The sequence below is a fragment of the Nomia melanderi genome, unplaced genomic scaffold, assembly GCF_051020985.1.
Source record: "Nomia melanderi isolate GNS246 unplaced genomic scaffold, iyNomMela1 scaffold0593, whole genome shotgun sequence".
Classification (NCBI taxonomy): Eukaryota; Metazoa; Arthropoda; class Insecta; order Hymenoptera; family Halictidae; genus Nomia; species Nomia melanderi.
In genome coordinates this window covers 2,841-10,000 of record NW_027475707.1, presented here as the reverse complement: position 1 = coordinate 10,000, position 7,160 = coordinate 2,841, and the positions used below count along the sequence as shown (strand labels likewise).

Sequence of the window (7,160 nt, the reverse complement as noted above, 5' to 3'; positions counted from 1 at the left end):
CGTAACAAGGTTTCCGTAGGTGAACCTGCGGAAGGATCATTAACGAGCAAAATACACTACAAGAACTGACCGAAAGAAGGAAACATGAGAAATATAAAGAGTGGAGCGAAAGATAATATAAAAAGGAGCGAAAGATACATACATATATATATATAAGTGTACGAGTTCAATTTCTGCACACACTCGATACACAAGAGAAATAATATTATATATACAGAGGAGGAAGGAGCGATAAACGTGCAACAACGCTTCCTCGTGAAAAATACTTGAACGATCATGCACAGAGAGGTATCTCGATACCTGCTCTGCTGTATGACTAGACGGCTTACGCGCGGAGAGTTCATCTCCCGTCCGTCGGAAATTTCGAACGGCTTACGCGCGGAGAAATACACTTCTCCCGTCCGTCGAAATTTTTTTTTTTTTACTTTGAACAAGGCGCATAGAGCCCGCCGAACCACGATTTCCGTGCGTCTTACATCTTTCGACGATGGGACGATCCACGCGAAGAGTTGTTTCGTGCTCGCGCGAGGTGCGATAGCGTCGATTCGCTTTTCTGTACGGGGAGAAATAGAACGATGAGTTGACTTATCGGGTCTTCGTTGGAATTACCGTCGCTGGCATTGTAAACTCCAGATGACCTTGTGATTCCTTCGTCGGGCACTGGTAAAGGGTGGCGATGATTCGTTCTATAATAGAAATACCCGTCGTAGCGATTCGGCCGAGACACCCGCCACGAAACACTCTCTCGTCGTGGAATCCCCGCGTCGGAGAGTAAAACGCGCGAAGGCTTACTATGAGAGAAGAAATAGTATATGCCGGTGGTTCGCGTGTGTAGGCTCTATACGAAATTGCGATTCAAGAGAGTAGGAAAAGACGCGATGAACCACGATTTCCGTGCGTCTTACGTCTCTCGACGATGGGACGATCCACGCGAAGAGTTGTTACGTGCTCGCGCGAGGTGCGATAGCGTCGATTCGCTTTTCTGTACGGGGAGAAATAGAACGATGAGCTGACTTATCGGGTCTTCGTTGGAATTACCGTCGCTGGCATTGTAAACTCCAGATGACCTTGTGATTCCTTCGTCGGGCACTGGTAAAGGGTGGCGATGATTCGTTCTATAATAGAAATACCCGTCGTAGCGTTTCGGCCTAGTCACCCGCCACGAAACACTCTCTCGTCGTGGAATCCCCGCGTCGGAGAGTAAAACGCCGAAGGCTTACTTATGAAACTTACGTCTCTCGACGATGGGACGATCCACGCGAAGAGTTGTTACGTGCACGCGTATGGTGCGATTGCGTCGATTCGCTTTTCTGTACGGGGAGCAATAGAACGTTGAGTTGACTTATCGGGTCTTCGTTGGAATTACCGTCGCTGGCATTGTAAACTCCAGATGACCTTGTGATTCCTTCGTCGGGCACTGGTAAAGGGTGGCGATGATGCGTTCTATAATAGAAATACCCGTCGTAGCGTTTCTTCCGAGTCAACCCGCTCACGAAACACTCTCTCGTCGTGGAATCCCCGCGTCGGAGAGTAAAACGCGAATTCATAGTATGGAAACTTACGTCTCTCGACGATGGGACGATCCACGCGAAGAGTTGTTACGTGCACGCGTATGGTGCGATTGCGTCGATTCGCTTTTCTGTACGGGGAGTAATAGAACGTTGAGTTGACTTATCGGGTCTTCGTTGGAATTACCGTCGCTGGCATTGTAAACTCCAGATGACCTTGTGATTCCTTCGTCGGGCACTGGTAAAGGGTGGCGATGATGCGTTCTATAATAGAAATACCCGTCGTAGCGTTTCTTCCGAGTCAACCCGCTCACGAAACTCTCTCTCGTCGTGGAATCCCCGCGTCGGAGAGTAAAACGCGAATTCATACTATGAAAACTTACGTCTCTCGACGATGGGACGATCCACGCGAAGAGTTGTTTACGTGCACGCGTATGGTGCGATTGCGTCGATTCGCTTTTCTGTACGGGGAGAAATAGAACGTTGAGTTGACTTATCGGGTCTTCGTTGGAATTACCGTCGCTGGCATTGTAAACTCCAGATGACCTTGTGATTCCTTCGTCGGGCACTGGTAAAGGGTGGCGATGATGCGTTCTATAATAGAAATACCCGTCGTAGCGTTTCTTCCGAGTCAACCCGCTCACGAAACTCTCTCTCTCGTCGTGGAATCCCCGCGTCGGAGAGTAAAACGCCGAAGGCTTACTATGAAACTTACGTCTCTCGACGATGGGACGATCCACGCGAAGAGTTGTTACGTGCACGCGTATGGTGCGATTGCGTCGATTCGCTTTTCTGTACGGGGAGTAATAGAACGTTGAGTTGACTTATCGGGTCTTCGTTGGAATTACCGTCGCTGGCATTGTAAACTCCAGATGACCTTGTGATTCCTTCGTCGGGCACTGGTAAAGGGTGGCGATGATTCGTTCTATAATAGAAATACCCGTCGTAGCGTTTCTTCCGAGTCAACCCGCTCACGAAACTCTCTCTCGTCGTGGAATCCCCGCGTCGGAGAGTAAAACGCGAATTCATAGTATGGAAACTTACGTCTCTCGACGATGGGACGATCCACGCGAAGAGTTGTTACGTGCACGCGTATGGTGCGATTGCGTCGATTCGCTTTTCTGTACGGGGAGCAATAGAACGTTGAGTTGACTTATCGGGTCTTCGTTGGAATTACCGTCGCTGGCATTGTAAACTCCAGATGACCTTGTGATTCCTTCGTCGGGCACTGGTAAAGGGTGGCGATGATTCGTTCTATAATAGAAATACCCGTCGTAGCGTTTCTTCCGAGTCAACCCGCTCACGAAACTCTCTCTCGTCGTGGAATCCCCGCGTCGGAGAGTAAAACGCGAATTCATACTATGAAAACTTACGTCTCTCGACGATGGGACGATCCACGCGAAGAGTTGTTTACGTGCACGCGTATGGTGCGATTGCGTCGATTCGCTTTTCTGTACGGGGAGAAATAGAACGTTGAGTTGACTTATCGGGTCTTCGTTGGAATTACCGTCGCTGGCATTGTAAACTCCAGATGACCTTGTGATTCCTTCGTCGGGCACTGGTAAAGGGTGGCGATGATGCGTTCTACAATAGAAATACCCGTCGTAGCGTTTCTTCCGAGTCAACCCGCTCACGAAACTCTCTCTCGTCGTGGAATCCCCGCGTCGGAGGGTAAAACGCGATATATAATAGTATATGCCAGTGGTTCGCGCGCGTCGTCTCTGAGATACGCGGTCGACAGAGTTCCGAAAACACGTGATGTGCCACGATTTCCGTGCGTCTTACATCTTTCGACGATGGGACGATCCACGCGAAGAGAACGTTCGTGCTTGCGTGAGGTGCAACAGCGTCGATTCGCTTTTCTGTACGGGGAGAAATAGAACGTTGAGTTGACTTATCGGGTCTTCGTTGGAATTACCGTCGCTGGCATTGTAAACTCCAGATGACCTTGTGATTCCTTCGTCGGGCACTGGTAAAGGGTGGCGATGATTCGTTCTATAATAGTAATACCCGTCGTAGCGTTTCGACCGATGTCACCCGCCACGAAAGTCTCTCTCGACGTGGAAACCCCGCGCCGAAGAGTAAACGCGAAGGCTTACCATACGAAAGAAAACGGTATTATACGCCTGTGGTATGTGCGTCTCGGCTCTGTGATACGCGATCGGCAGAGTTACAAAAAAACGTTGATGGGCCACGATTTCCGTGCGTCTTACATCTTTCGACGATGGGACGATCCACGCGAAGAGTAGTTACGTGCTCGCGCGAGGTGCGATAGCGTCGATTCGCTTTTCTGTACGGGGAGAAATAGAACGATGAGTTGACTTATCGGGTCTTCGTTGGAATTACCGTCGCTGGCATTGTAAACTCCAGATGACCTTGTGATTCCTTCGTCGGGCACTGGTAAAGGGTGGCGATGATTCGTTCTATAATAGAAATACCCGTCGTAGCGATTCGGCCGAGTCACCCGCCACGAAACTCTCTCTCGTCGTGGAATCCCCATGTCGGAGAGTAAAACGCGAAGGCTAACTATATAAGAAATATATAGTATTATTTATGCCTGTGGTTCTCCGTTTGCCCTACTCTCAGATACGCGACTCGGAGAGTTACGAATAATCGTGATGGACCACGATTTCTGTACGTCTTACATCTTTCGACGATGGGACGATCCACGCGAAGAGATCATTCCTGCTTGCGTGAGGTGCGATAGCGCCGATTCGCTTTTCTGTACGGGGAGAAATAGAACGATGAGTTGACTTATCGGGTCTTCGTTGGAATTACCGTCGCTGGCATTGTAAACTCCAGATGACCTTGTGATTCCTTCGTCGGGCACTGGTAAAGGGTGGCGATGATTCGTTCTATAATAGAAATACCCGTCGTAGCGATTCGGCCGTGTCACCCGCCACGAAAATCTCTCTCGTCGTGGAATCCCCGCGTCGTAGAGTAAACGCGAAGGCTTGCTATAGAAGACTATAGTTTATACGCCTGTGGTTCACCGGTTGCCTGCTCTCCGGGGTACGCGATCGCGCAGGAGTTACGGAAGAACTTGATGGGCCACGATCTCCAAGCGGCTATATCTTTCGACGATGGGACGATTCACGCGAAGAGAACGTTCGTGCATGCGTGAGGTGCGATAGCGTTGATTCGCTTGTCTGTACGGGGAGAAATAGAACGATGAGTTGACTTATCGGGTCTTCGTTGGAATTACCGTCGCTGGCATTGTAAACTCCAGATGACCTTGTGATTCCTTCGTCGGGCACTGGTAAAGGGTGGCGATGATTCGTTCTATAATAGAAATACCCGTCGTAGCGTTTCGACCGATGTCACCCGCCACGAAATTCTCTCTCGTCGTGGAATCCCCGCGTCGGAGAGTAACCGCCGAAGGCTTGCTATAGAAGACTATAGTTTATACGCCTGTGGTTCACCGGTTGCCGGCTCTCCGGGGCACGCGATCGCGCGAAGGTTACGGAGGGACGTGAAGCGCCCGAGCAATGAAACGTCCGCAGGAGGAAACGAGCAACCGCCGAACATTGTTTCGCGACGTTTCCATAATGTATTGTCGTTTCGCTCGCATCCCGCTTCTTTCCCCTAGTTTCCTCGACGCGTAGTTTCGCAGCCTTAGTGGACGAATCATTCTCGATTCGAGGAAAGATATGCAGTGGGGCGTGCAATGAGCCCGCCAGAGACCACGATCTCCAATGCGTCTTTACATCTTTGGACGATGGGACGATCCACGCGAAGAGAACGTTCGTGCTTGCGCGAGGTGCATTAGCGTCGATTCGCTTTTCTGTACGGGGAGAAATAGAACGATGAGTTGACTTATCGGGTCTTCGTTGGAATTACCGTCGCTGGCATTGTAAACTCCAGATGACCTTGTGATTCCTTCGTCGGGCACTGGTAAAGGGTGGCGATGATTCGTTCTATAATAGAAATACCCGTCGTAGCGATTCGGCCGAGTCACCCGCCACGAAACTGTCTCTCTTTCGTCGTGGAAACCCCGCGTCGGAGAGTAAAACGCGCGAAGGCTGTGACTGTAACATATATATATATATATACACAGTATACAATGCCTGTGGTTTTTGCGCGTGTCGGCTCTTCGGTATACGCGATCGGCCAGAGTTACGGAGGGACGGTGAAGCGCACGAGAAATTGAAACGGCCGCACGATTGGAACCGAGCAACCGTCGAACATTGTTTCGCGACGTTTCCATAATGCGTTTTCGTTTCGCTCGCATACCGCTTCTTTTCCCCTAGTCTCTGAGACGCGTTTTCGAGCCGTTCTTCTACTATCGATTCTCGTAGAGAGAAGGGACCGGGTAGTCTGGAAGTGGAACCCGCATCTTGCGTGTACCGTACACGGAATTGAGAGGACCGGCCGTGAAGCTCGTTTTAAAGCCGTGCGTCTGACACCCAACTCTTGCGCGCCAATTTCGCGGCAAGAGATAATATGGGACGAATGACCGGCAAAGAGCCAGCTGTGAAGTCTGTTTTTTTAATCGAATCCGTGGACGTGTGTATGCCGTAGCGTCGCTCGTCGTGTTCGTTCATGGTCGTTCCGAGAGAAAGAACGAAAGCGGTAACGAAGGGACCGGCCGTGAAGCTCGTTTTAAAAGCCGCGCGTCTGACACCCAACTCTTGCGCGCCAATTTCGCGGCAAGAGATAACATGGGACGAATGACCGGCAAAGAGCCAGCTGTGAAGTCTTTTTTCATTATTTGCTTTCAATCGATCGATCGGTACGATTCGTGCAACGTTTCGCGCGATGCGACGCGAAAACATGCGCGCAACAATAGATGCGTCTGATCGGAAGAACGCGAGGGTCGACTGCACGCGATGGATTCAGTATCGGGTAGGATACAAAATATATCCCCGTCGTTTCCACGCGTGCGAGTCTTCTGCGTCTTTCGCGGGTTTTTGAATGCACTATACGCCCGGAACGTCGAGAAATATATACATATTACTTGAACGTTTTTCGTCTCGAAAGGCTTCGGTGTCGTCTCCAAGGCGACGCCTGAATCTCCTTCGCGCGCTGGTCGGAGATTCAGGTATCAACTTTTATCTTCTCTTTGAAAGAAGAGAGATATTAGGTCGAACAAGTGAGAATAAAATTATATATGTGAAATATAAAATTTATACGATTACCCTGAACGGTGGATCACTTGGCTCGTGGGTCGATGAAGAACGCAGCTAATTGCGCGTCAACGTGTGAACTGCAGGACACATGAACATCGACATTTCGAACGCACATTGCGGTCCACGGATACAATTCCTGGACCACGCCTGGCTGAGGGTCGTTTACGTACCATACACTGCTTGCGTAGCTCTGTCAAATCCCCGCCGTCGTTCACCTCTTCGGATCGAACGTTTTTTTTACCGAAGGGCGCAAAGAACGTCTCTGAGTCGGGTTAAGAGAAGGATGCTACGTACGAGCGAACGATGGGTGTCTCGTCGGCGTTTGTCGCGGACACGCGAAAATTCTGTGAATTTCACGGACAGTGTACGTTCTAGTTGTTGCAAAACGATCGGAATCGTTTGTATGGACTCGCGTGAGTGTTCGCGGCGTCGTGCGTCGTTCAATTACGACCGCCCGCGGATACCGCTCCACTGCGATATGGATCTGAGCGACAACTTTTTCGGCTGTTCGTGAGATGAACGG

The 7,160-nt window shown here is 50.3% G+C and overlaps 2 non-coding genes across 2 annotated transcripts in view; both read left to right on the top strand.

The window, feature by feature from the left end:
* The window catches only part of LOC143176511 (small subunit ribosomal RNA), a 1,920-nt gene extending 1,878 nt beyond the window's left edge, over positions 1–42 (top strand). Inside the window, exon 1 of the ribosomal RNA XR_013001049.1 lies at positions 1–42. This exon is cut by the window's left edge and continues 1,878 nt beyond it. This is a non-coding gene — a ribosomal RNA (small subunit ribosomal RNA).
* A 6,601-nt stretch (positions 43–6,643) lies between these two features.
* Positions 6,644–6,798, top strand: LOC143176508 (5.8S ribosomal RNA). The gene has a single exon (XR_013001046.1). It is a non-coding gene; the product is annotated as a 5.8S ribosomal RNA (ribosomal RNA).
* Positions 6,799–7,160: the final 362 nt, after the last annotated feature.